Here is a 13,230-nt window from a genome sequence, read left to right on the forward strand (position 1 = left end):
CTTAGTGAAACAAGGCCTCAATCATATAAGTGCATTCATACATTAAACAGTAAAAATATAGAATTAAGCAAGACAAAGATCACAATTTTAGAGAGAAAAACACACAAAAATAAAATATATTGGTTGATAAAATGCAACCAATCAAATAGGCTCAAAATCTCACTGGTTTTGTGTATTCGAGCTCTAAACTATGTTCCAAAATAATATTTCTTCATACAAGTTTTTCAAAAAGTTTTATTCAAATTAGTGAAATACTATAAAAATTTTCTTGAAAAAGAAAATATTACTTCAACCAAGTGGTAAAATATGCACAAAATAAAACAGACATGCAATCAAACATGCAAATGCAATAATGAAAAACAAAAATTGGTGTTGAGAAGGGACTAACTAACCCGTGGAGATGGGTATCGACCTCCCCACACTTAAAGATTGCACCGTCCTCGGTGCATGCAAAGATGTGCAGGTGGCGGGGGATGTGGTTCCTCAACTGTTGCTCGTTGTAGAGGCGTTCTCTTTACCTGTTCTGGTGGCCAGCCTGAAAAAAGGAGAAGAGAAAAGGGCATGAAGTCAAAGGGATAGAGCAAAGAGGAGGGCGGTACGAGTGATAATCATGCCAAGTAAGAAAAATAGTGAATGAAAGATATGGTCGCGATTCCATGTGATCAGTTCATCAATGGAAATATAGCAAGGCATGGGGGTATTGGATGCAAGATGTTTATTAGCATGCCGGCAAGGGCATGAGTAGCATAGATCAAGCATCAAAGATTAAAAATGTATTATTACTCATAACAAACCGACAATCACGTTTGTATTGACAGTTATAATTAAAAATAAAATGTGGAAAGGGTTTTGTGAAAAACAGGCATTAGAGTAGTAGGATAACATAAAAGTAGTGCATGATGCCATACGGGCTTTTTCACAAACACATAGCATGCATGGTAAATAAGTTATTGAAAGTATTTAGTTGAACATGCAAGCAACCTTTTAAAAAAAATTATATGATTGTCAAACAATTCTTTGAACAATCCACAAGTAAAATAAATAAATTTCTAACACTAATGAAAATAATGCAATGAATGAAACTATGCAAATAAATTAAATGGAAGTGAAGAGGGATGAGAAGAAGAAAGTAAGAAAAAGAAGAAGAAAGAAGAAAAGAAATAAGAAGGGAAGAAAAGAATTAGATATAGGGAAGAAAAGATAAGATATTTGGCTGCTTTGGATAAGTTGTGCGGCGCAAGCGACGCAGACGCATGGGGGACGCGGTCGCGCGACTTGCGCTTAAATTAATCGATGCGGTCGCGTCGGTCACACGGACGCATTACGCATTTTGTGCTACTGGCGCGAGGGCAGCCTCGCGTTCGCATAACTCTCTATTCAAAATTCATTGTTGCCAAATTCAAAGGTGACGCAGTCACGTGGTCGACGCGATCGCGTGAGTGGCCATTATAGGGATCTGACGCGGATGCATCAGCCACGCGTCTGCGTGGTAAGGCTTGTGCTTCTAGCACGAGCCACGATCCAACTCAACTTTCGGCCATACACCCTTTTTACGTCAATTTACAGGGCACGCGTTCGCGTGGGTGACGCGGACGCGTAGGAGGCATTTTTCCCACATGACGTGGACGCGTCAGCGACGCGATCGCGTGGGTCAAATTTGTGCCAAAGGCACGCCTTCAGCCACGCCCTCGCGTGACTTTCTGTTCACTTTTCGTTTCTCACTAAAGCACCTGTGACGCGGATGTGTCAGCGATGCTGTCGCGTCGCGTGCGATTTTTTTATAATGAAGTATGCAGAATGCAATGCTTAATATGAATGCTATGCAAGTATGCATGATTCCAGGTTCAATCAAAACTCAAAAACAAACAAAACAGACTAGAATTAAAACTTAAAATATTGCTCGCCCTCGAGCAAGAGAAGAAAGAATAGATGAAGAAGAAGAAGATATGGAGGAGAGGTAGAGAAGGTTGTGTTTCGGCCAAGGTGGAGAAGAAAGGGTTGTGTTGTGTGAAATTTAAAGAGAATAGAAGGGTTTATATAGTGAGGGGAGAGGGAGTAGGTTCGGCCATTTAGGGTGGGTTTGGGTGGGAAAGAAATTTTGAATTTTGAATGTAGGTGGGGTTTATGGGGAAGTGTGGATGGATGTGAATGGTGAAGGGGGTAATTGGGAAGAGAGATTGAGGTGATTGGTGAAGGGTTTGGGGAAGAGTGTTTATTGGAAACAGAGGATGAATATTGAGAAGAGGGGAGAATATGGTAGGTGGGGATCATGTGGGGTCCACAGATCTTGAGATGATCCTGTGGGGTCCACACATCCCTGCACCAATTAGGCATGTACAATGCCTTTCCATGCAATTCTGGCATTTAAACGCCGAGGTGATGCATGTTCTGGGCGTTCAACGCCCAACTGCAGCATGTTTCTGGCGTTGAACGCCAGTTCTGTGCTTGTTTCTGGCGTTCAGCGCCAGCTCTTCTCAGGGTATATTCTTGGCGTTTAAACGCCAAGATGCTGCTTGATTCTGGCGTTTAACGCCAGATCCATGCTCTATTTTGGCATTGAACGCCAGCCAGATGCTCCTTACTGGCGTTTAAACGCCAGTAAGTCCTTCCTCCAGGGTGTGATTTTTCTTTTGCTGTTTTTGATTCTGTTTTTAATTTTAATATTTTTTCGTGACTCCACATGATGATGAACCTAATAAAACATAAAAGAACAATGAAAATAAAATAAAATTAGATAAATAAAAATTGGGTTGCCTCCCAATAAGTGATTCTTTAATGTCAATAGCTTGACAGTTGGCTCTCATGGAGCCTCACAGGTGATCAGGTCAATGTTATAAACTCCCAACACCAAGCTTAGAGTTTGGATGTGGGGATTCAACACCAAACTTAGAGTTTGGCTTGGCCTCTCAACACCAAACTTAGAGTTTGATTGTGGGGGCTTTGTTTGACTCTGTACTGAGAGAAGCTTTTCATGCTTCCTCTCCATTGTTAAAGAAGAAGATCCTTGAGCCTTAAACACAAGGTAGTCCCCATTCAATTGAAGGACTAATTTTCCTCTGTTAACATCTATGACAGCTCCTGCTGTGGCTAGGAAAGGTCTTCCAAGGATGATGCATTCATCCTCCTCCTTCCTAGTGTCTAAGATTATGAAATCAGCAGGGATGTAAAGGCCTTCAACCTTTACCAACACGTCCTCTACCAATCCATAAGCTTGTCTTACTGACTTGTTTGCCATTTGTAATGAGAATATGGCAGGCTGTACCTCAATGATCCCTAGTTTCTCCATTACAGAGAGTGGCATAAGATTTATGCCTGACCCTAGGTCACACAGAGCCTTGTCAAAGGTCATGGTGCCTATGGTACAGGGTATTAAGAATTTGCCAGGATTTTGTCTCTTTTGAGGTAAAGTTTGTTGAACCCATGTATCTAGTTCACTAATGAGCAAGGGAGGTTCACCTTCCCAAGTCTCATTACCAAATAACTTGGCATTCAACTTCATGATGGCTCCTAGATATTGAGCAACTTTCTCTCCAGTTACATCTTCATCCTCTTCAGAGGAAGAATAGTCTTCAGAGCTCATGAATGGCAGAAGGAGGTTTAATGGGATCTCTATGGTCTCTATATGAGCCTCAGATTCCCTTGGGTCCTCAATAGGGAACTCCTTCTTATTTGAGAGGCATCTCATGAGGTCTTCCTCATTGGGATTCACGTCCTCTCCTTCCTCTCTAGGTTTGGCCATATTGATTATATTAATGGCCTTGCACTCTCTTTTTCGATTTTCTTCAGTATTGCTTGGGAGAGTACTAGGAGGAGTTTCAGTGATTTTCTTACTCATCTGGCCCACTTGTGCCTCCAGATTTCTGATGGAGGACCTTGTTTTACTCATGAAACTTAAAGTGGCCTTAGACAGATCAGAGACTAAATTTGCTAAGTTAGAGGTACTCTGTTCATAATTCTCTGTCTGTTGCTGAGAAGTTGATGGATAAGGCTTGATATTGCTGAGCCTATTTCTTCCACCATTATTAAAGCCTTGTTGAGGCTTTTGTTGATTCTTCCATGAGAAATTTGGATGATTTCTCCATGATGAATTATAGGTGTTTCCATAAGGTTCACCCATATAATTTACTTCTGCTATTACAGGGTTCTCAGGATCATAAGCTTCTTCTTCAGAAGATGCCTCTTTAGTACTGTTGGATGTACTTTGCCATCCATTGAAACTTTGAGAAATCATGTTGACTTGCTGGGTCAACATTTTGTTCTGAGCTAAAATGGCATTCAGAGCATCAATTTCAAGAACTCCCTTCCTTTGAGGCATCCCATTATTCACGGAATTCCTCTCAGAAGTGTACATGAACTGGTTATTTGCAACCATGTCAATAAGTTCTTGAGCTTCTACAGACGTTTTCTTTAGGTGAATGGATCCACCTGCAGAATGGTCCAATGACATCTTAGAGAACTCAGATAGACCATAATAGAATATATCTATCATGGTCCATTCTGAAAACATGTCAGAAGGACATCTTTTGGTCATCTGTTTGTATCTTTCCCAAGCTTCATAAAGGGATTCACCATCTTTTTGTTTGAAGGTCTGAACATCCACTCTAAGCTTGCTCAGTTTTCGAGGAGGAAAGAACTTAGCCAAGAAGGCCGTGACCAGCTTATCCCAGGAGTCCAGGCTATCTTTAAGTTGAGAGTCTAACCATGCTCTAGCTCTGTCTCTTACAGCAAAAGGGAAAAGCATAAGCATGTAGACTTCAGGATCTACTCCATTAGTCTTAACAGTCTCACAGATCTGCAAGAAGTCAGTTAAAAACTGGTAGGGATCTTCTGATGGAAGTCCATGAAACTTGCAGTTCTGTTGCATTAGAGCAACTAGTTGAGGTTTCAGCTCAAAATTATTTGCTCCAATGGCAGGAATTGAGATGCTTCTTTCATCAAACTTGGAAGTAGGTGTAGTATAATCACCAAGCATCCTTCTTGCATTATTATTGTTGGGTTCGGCTGCCATCTCCTTTTCTTGTTCAAAAATTTCAGCAAGGTTGTCTCTGGATTGTTGTAATTTAACTTCTCTTAGTTTCCTCTTCAGAGTCCTTTTAGGTTCTGGATCAGCTTCAACAAGAATGCCTTTTTTCTTGTTCCTGCTTATATGAAAGAGAAGAGAACAGAAAAAGAAGAGGGATCCTCTATGTCACAGTAAAGAGGTTCCTTATTATTAGTAGAAGAAGAAGGAGTTAAGTGATTTTTGAAAAATAAAGATAAGAAATAAAATTAAAATTAAAATTAAAATTTAAAACAATTAATTAATTAAAGAAAGAATTTTTGAAAAAGAGGGAGGTATTTTCGAAAATTAGAGAGAGAAAAGTTGTTAGGTGGTTTTGAAAAAGATAAAAAACAAACAAAAAGTTAATTAGTTAGTTAAAAAAGATTTGAAAATCAAATTTGAAAAGATAAGAAGATAAGAAGATCAGAAGTTAGAAAAGATATTTTAAAATTAAATTTTTGAAAAAAGATAAAATTTTGAAAAAAAATGATATAAAAGATAAAATGAAAAGATATGATTAAAAAGATATGGTTAGAAAAGATTTAATTTTAAAAATTAAAATTAATTACTTAACTAACAAGAAACTGAAAGATATGATTCTAGAATTTAAAGATTGAACCTTTCTTAACAAGAAAGTAAGAAACTTCAAATTTTTGAATCAATCATATTAATTGTTAGCATAATTTTCGAAAATAAAGATAAAATTAAGAAAAATATTTTTGAAAAATAATTTAAAAAAATAAATTTCAAAAATTAATAAAAAAATGAAAAAGATTTGATTTTTGAAAAAGTTTTGAAAAGATAAGATTTTTTAAATTTGAAAATTTGACTTGACTTACAAGAAACAACTAATTTTAAAAATTTTTGACTAAGTCAACCCAAAATTTCAAAATTTTGAGAGAAAAAAAAGGAAAAGATATTTTTTTATTTTTGAATTTTTAATGAGGAGAGAGAAAAACACAAATATGACCCAAAACATAAAAATTTTGGATCAAAATACTTAATGCATGCAAGAACACTATGAATGTCAAGATGAACACCAAGAACACTTTGAAGATCATGATGAACATCAAGAACATATTTTTGAAAATTTTTTTATGCAAAGAAAACATGCAAGACACTAAACTTAGAAATCTTTAATGCTTAGACAATATAAATGCATAAATGCATATGAAAAACAATAAAAGACACAAAACAAGAAAACTTACCAAGAACAACTTGAAGATCATGAAGAACACTATGAATGCATGAATTTTCGAAAAATGCAAGAAATATTTTTAAAGCATGCAATTGACACCAAACTTAAAACATGACCCAAGACTCAAACAAGAATCACAAAATATTTTTGGTTTTTTTGATTTTATGATTTTTTTGTATTTTATTTTATATTTTTCGAAAAACATATAGGAAAAAGAAAACAAGAAATTCAAAATTTTTAATAAGGATTCCAGAAATCTTTCAATGTTAGCCTAAAGCTCCAATCCAAGGGTTAGACATGGCTTCATAGCCAGCCAGCTTTAGGATGGAATTACATGCATTGTGGTGATTAGTTGAAGTCTCATTCCAAAAGGATTTGGATATGGCTTTACAGCCAGCTAGGTTTCACATGCTTCATGAAACTCTAGAATCCATTTTTAAAAATTCTGAAGCCATAGAATGATTTATTTTTAATTAAATTTTTTTCAAAAATAGGGATAAATTTTTTTTAATTTTTGAAAAAAAATTTTTGAAAATAAAACTAAAAAGAAAAACTTGGTGCACGAAAACTTGGTGCACGAAATTGTGATCATCAACAATGGCGCCAAAAACTTGGTAGCACTCTCAAACGTTAATCACACTTAGTCATAACTCCGCACAACTAACCAACAAGTGCACTGGGTCGTCCAAGTAATACCTTACGTGAGTAAGGGTCAATCCCACAGAGATTGTTGGTATGAAGCAAGCTATGGTCATCTTGTAAATTTCAGTTAGGCGGATAGTAAATGTTATGGAGTTTTCGAATAATAAATAAAATAGAAAATAAAGATAGAGTTACTCATGTAATTCAATGGTAGGAATTTCAGATAAGTGTGTGGAGGTGCTTGTCCCTGTTGGATCTCTGCTTTCCTACTGTCTTCCTTCAATCCTTCTTATTCCTTTCCATGGCAAGCTGTATGTAGGGCATCACCGTTCTCAATAGCTACATCCCATCCTCTCAGTGAAAAAGGTCCAAATGCTTTGTCACGGCACGGCTAATCATCTGTCGGTTCTCGATCATGTTGGAATAGAATCCCTTGAATCTTTTGTGTTTGTCATCACGCCCAACAATCGCGAATTTGAAGCTCGTCACAGTCATTCAATCCTTGAATCCTACTCGGAATACCACAGACAAGGTTTAGACTTTCTGGATTCTCATGAATGCCAACATCAATCTAGCTTATACCACGAAGATTCTGATTAAGGAATCCAAGAGATATGCACCCGGTCTAAGGTAGAACAGAAGTGGTTGTCAGTCACGCGTTCATAGGTGAGAATGACAATGAGTGTCACGGATCATCACATTCATCATGTTGAAGTTCAACGAATACCTTAGAATAAGAACAAGCGGAATTGAATAGAAAATAGTAGTAATTGCATTGAAACTTGAGGTACAGCAGAGCTCCACACCCTTAATCTATGGTGTGTACAAACTCCACCGTTAAAAATACATAAGTGATGAAGGTCCAGGCATGGCCGAATGGCCAGCCCCCAAACGTGATCAAAAGATCGAAAAAATACAATCAAAGACACTGAATACAATAGTAAAAAGTCCTATTTATACTAGACTCGCTACTAAGGTTTACAGAAGTAAGTAATTGATGAAGAAATCCATTTCCGGGGCCCACTTGGTGTGTGCTTGGGCTGAGCTTGAACTTTACACGAGCTGAGGCTTCTTTTGGAGTTGAACGCCAAGTTGTAACGTGTTTTTGGCATTCAACTCTGGTTCGTGACGTGTTTCTAGCGTTTGACTCCAGAATGCAGCATGGAACTGGCGTTGAGCGCCAGTTTATGTCGTCTAATCATGAATAAAGTATGAACTATTATATATTACAGGAAAGCTCTGGATGTCCACTTTCCAAAGCCGTTGAGAGTGCTCCATTTAAAGTTCTGTAGCTCTAGAAAATCCATTTCGAGTGCAGGGAGGTCAGAATCCAACAGCATCAGCAGTCCTTTGTCAGCCTTTTATCAGAGTTTTGCTCAGGTCCCTCAATTTCAGACAGAAATTACCTAAAATCACAAAGAAACACACAAACTCATAGTAAAGTCCAGAAATGTGAATTTAGCATAAAAACCAATGAAAACATCCCTAAAAGTAGCTAGATTATACTAAAAACTACCTAAAAACAATGTCAAAAAGCGTATAAATTATCCGCTCATCAGTGGGTTGTCTCCCACCTAGCACTTTTAGTTAAAGTCCTTAAGTTGGACATTTGGCGAGCTCTTTGTCATGGTGACTTATGCTTGAACTCATCTTGAAACTTCCACCAATGCTTGGTCTTCCAATAAGCTCTATCCATACTAAGTAAATTCCTCAAGCTTTGATGGAGTTCTTCACAAGCTTTGAGCTCCCAAAATTGATCCTCATATATTCCTGGATCCCAAATCTTGTTTCTACACCCATCTTCAAGTTGATTCTCATGATTCCATCCGGGTGGCAAGTAGTCTGAATTCTCACTAAAGCAGCCAAACAACTTCTTAGACCCATTCAGTTGAGCTGTACACCAACCTTTGCGTTTAAACTTAAAGCTTCTAACCATAATGAACCTTGCAGGAAAATTCTTACCACTGACCATCTTCCGCTTACTCTTAATGCCAAAAAGAGCTCTAAGCTGACCATCCGTCTCTAATAGCCCATATTCAAGTGGGAAAGTAAAGGATAAGGATAGGAATTTTACCCACTTGAATGTTGTGTTGGACGGTAATGGTCTTGGGAGAGATATTTCTAATGAATTTGCAAGCTCCACTCCCTTGTACTCTTCTCTGACAACTTCCACCTCTTTGTAAGCTTCTTCAATTTTAACCTCTTCCTCTTGGTGGTTTTCTTCCAATTCAACCTCTTCTTCATTGTTTACCAAGGGCATGGGAGGTTGTGCTTCTTCTTTTTTAAACTCCATCTCTTGATCAACCTCTTCCAAGTCTTCAACCATGATATGCCTTGGAGGTTGTACATCCTCCTTAACATTAATTTCAAGCATCTTGGAAGGAGGCTTTATGAATGGACTTTCCAATGGAGGTTCAGCATCTCCTAAGTCTTCAACCACTTCTTCTTCTTCTTCAATAATTCTGGCTTCCTCCACTTGTTCCAGTACAAATTCATGCTCCTTACTGTCCACCAGAGTTTCTAATGTTTCCTTCGTGCTACGTTCTTCATTAGATTGTCCACATGAAGCCATGGGGTTCCTTGAGTGTCCGAACGTCGGGAAGCTAATTGATTTATCGCTTGATTCAATTGATGAAGGGTTGCGTGAAATTGATCCACTGTTTCCTGGAAATGATCCCTTGACTCTTGTTCCTCCTTGATGATTACCTTTCCATGACAACTCCCTTCAATTGCTCCTTCATCTTCAAGGGTCTCTCCTACCTTCATCTTTAGTGCCTCCTCTAGCTCCTTATGAAGTATGGATTCGCGAAGACGATCCTCTCTCTCTTGTTCCATATCAATAGCATAATTGGGATCATCTTGCTCTTGGATTGATGGATGTGGGTGCTCTTTCATGGATGGTGGTGATGGGATGGAGAGATCATTCTGTGGTTGAAAAGGAAGTGCACTAGAGCTTGAGGGTTGATTGTTGAAGGTATTTGGTGGTCCGATTTGGGTGGCAAGAGCTTGTATAGTAGAGTTTAGATCGGCAAATGCTTTCTCCATGGAGGTTTGGGGTGCATAGGAGGGTTCATTTGTTGGGAGAAAGGGTTCATGGTAGAAAGGTGGTTCATCTTGATAATGATAAGGAGATGGTGTATATTGAGGTGGTGGTTCTGTGCATGGTTCATTTGGTGATGGTTGGTGTGGTGTATAAGGATTGGGGTCATATGGAGGTGAATGGTGGAAAGGGGCTTGTGAGTGTGGTGGTTCAAAGCTATGTTGAGGAGGTGGTTCATTGGCATATAATGGGGGTTGTTGGTAACTACAAGGGGGTCCACCATATCTATCAGCTTGGTATGCATTATAGAATGGTCTTTGTCCATGATATCTTGGAAGATGTTGTCGCCTAAAGGGTTGATCAGATCCTCTTGGCTCCGTCCATCTTTGATTGCTTTGACCTTGATGCATATTCCTGTTATAGCTTCCTCTTCCTGCAACATAGTTGTAACCAGACTCATAGCCAAAGGGGTGAGAGTTCATGGTAGTAAGAGAAAATAAAAACAAAAATTAATAAAAAAATATTTTGAAAAAAAGATTTAATTTTTGAAAAAAAATAAGATAAGATATTTTTTTTTGAAAAATATTTACAATAACCAATAATAAGGCACACGTTTGCAATTCCCCGGCAACGGCGCCATTTTGACGTTAGGATTTTTGCTAGTAAAGAATTTTATAAAATATAGTCGCGTTGTGAGTATAGATTCTAAACCAACAGAAAATCCCTTCGTACAAAGGTTTTGGTTGTCAGAAGTAACAAACCCTTAAATAAATTGATAACCGAGTGTTTAAACCTCGGGTCATCTTCTCAAGGAATTGCAGGGAAGTATGATTTATTATTGGTTATGGAAAAGTATATTTTGGAGTTTCGAAAAAGGTTGAACAAGTAATGTAGAATAACAAGTCGTTAAAACAATAACTAATAAAGCTTTTGGCAAGGTATGAGAACTGGAGGTCCTATCCCGGTTATCCTTATCAATTGTGATGAGAATTGGATTTTTCTCCCACTAAGTCAACTTCTAACTATGAAGGTAAGTCAAGTGGATGAATTAATTTTGATTCCTCAGGTCCTAGTCTTTCCTTGGGAAAGGCTAGAGTTATTGGAACTCGAATTAATTATTGAAGAATTCCAATTTTCAGTCAACAATGAATTTGATAACTCAAGAGTCACCAATTAATCAACCAGAGCCAAAAGGTAGAAAATCTAAATTATCTATATAAATAAAGGAAAGCAATCATAAATCTGAAATACCTCGAATTATATTAAATAGAAAGTTAGATTGAACATAGAAATCCATAAGCCGAATTGGCAACATCAAATAATTAACCAAAGTAATAAATAAACATAGAAAATAAATTAAAGGAACATTGAACCTGTGATGAAGAAGTTGAAATCCTAATCCTAATCCTAATCCTAAATCCTAAGAGAGAGGAGAGAACCTCTCTCTCTAAAAACTACATCTAAAACCTAAAATTGAATTATGATATGATATGAATTGATTTCTTGAGTCTTTGCATGTTCCCGGACTTTAATCTGTGTTTCTGGGCCAAAACTGGGTTGAAATGCGGCCCAGAATCTGTGCCAGCGGCTTCTGTAATTCAGCAGATCGCGCTCGTCACGCGTCCGCGTCGTCCACGCGTTCGCGTCACTCAGCATTTCTCGTACCACGCGTGCGCGTCGTCCATGCTTTCGTGTCGTTCGTGCAGCTTCCAATCTGCGCGGTCGCGTCAGGCACGCGAGCGCGTCACGGTAATTCCTTCTATTTCGCGCGGTCGCGTGAGCCATGCGACCGCGTGACTTCTCGCTGGTCATCTCCTTATTTCCTTGTATTCCTTCCATTTTTGCATGCTTCCTCTTTATTCCTTGCGCCATTCCTGCCTTATGAAGCCTGAAACACTTAACATATAGATCACGGCATCGAATGGTACGAAGGACGATAAAAATATACAACAAAAAGGTCTTTAGGAAGCAAGTTATTAATCATAGGATATTTTTAGGAAGCAATTGTAAATACATGCAAATCATATGAATAAGTGGGTGAAAAGCTTAATAAAACCACTCAATAAAACACAATATAAACCATAAAATAGTAGTTAATCAGTGACAGAGTGGAAGATCTTCACTATGTTTTGAAGTCTTTTGATTATTTTGTTTAGCTTCTCTCACTTTTGTATTTACTTTTGTCTTAGAGGCTTACTTTGAGAGAGATTATTTTGTATAAGTTGTTTTAACTTTTTGAATTCTATATTGTTTGTATATGGCTAGCCAGCATAAACTCCGCGAGCTGTGGCTAGATCTTTATACTAATATACTCGTATATTTTATTATATTATATCTATACCTTGTGCTTTAAGTTTGTATCTTCGTGTGAACGATTTGCATTTTTCAAGCTCTATTTCTGAGCTTACTCCTTCATCGGGCTTCTAGAATTATTATTCCTTTCTATATATATAAATATGTATAAGCTTTAGAATTGTCGTAACCTTTGATTAACCTTTGCTTTACGACGTGAGATAAGGCTTATGGTAATTAGGGTGTTACACGCCCCCCTTATAAGTTCTTCTATTGTCAAGATCCAATCCAGCCATGATTGATGCTTAGGAGAAATTCTTCTCAACAAGCCTAAAAAATCAATATTACAAATAACAGAAACAAATAGAATTTCTAATAATACTAAAAGGTAACACATGTTCAAGCATTATATTTAATATAAATTTAGCATATTTACAGAAAATTCAACTTTAATATTTACAGCAAGCATAGTCTATTAGTTTTAACTACTAGAATATTTACAAAATCACCTACTTTAAGTCACTAGGGTCAGATTCTGCCTATATCACATGGAGCAGTTTAACAAGTCTAAATAGCTTTCAAGCTATTTACATAAAACATCAAGCCCTTGAATAATAAAAGGCTTACCAACTCAAGCAAAATTAGAACAAAATTGTTGAAGCGGGGTTAGTATCAACACCCATATCGGAAAAAAAGGAACAATAGAGTGAGTTTTAGAACTCAGTGGTAAATAGAGCATCTATAACCCTACAAGAGACAATTGTATAAATATTAAACTCTTAGTTAAAATAAATCCACCTTAATAATAATAACAATTATAATAACAGAAATATACTCAAATATATTGATAATTAATTATAAATATCAAATATTCAAACTTTTTTATTTTATAAAATCTTTCCTCAAATATTTTCGAAAGATAGTTAGATGCACAACTTAATCAAAAGTAATTCATAAAACTCGGAAGAAAACCAAATGCTTGTTCAAAAATTCTCAAAGTTCATATTCAAACAAGCG

General features: G+C 37.2%; 1 non-coding gene across 1 annotated transcript; it reads left to right on the forward strand.

The window, feature by feature from the left end:
- The first annotated feature begins 4,505 nt into the window (after positions 1-4,505).
- Positions 4,506-4,609, forward strand: LOC127741729 (small nucleolar RNA R71). The gene has a single exon (XR_008002935.1). It is a non-coding gene; the product is annotated as a small nucleolar RNA R71 (small nucleolar RNA).
- Positions 4,610-13,230: the final 8,621 nt, after the last annotated feature.

Source organism: Arachis duranensis, chromosome 9, assembly GCF_000817695.3.
Source record: "Arachis duranensis cultivar V14167 chromosome 9, aradu.V14167.gnm2.J7QH, whole genome shotgun sequence".
Classification (NCBI taxonomy): Eukaryota; Viridiplantae; Streptophyta; class Magnoliopsida; order Fabales; family Fabaceae; genus Arachis; species Arachis duranensis.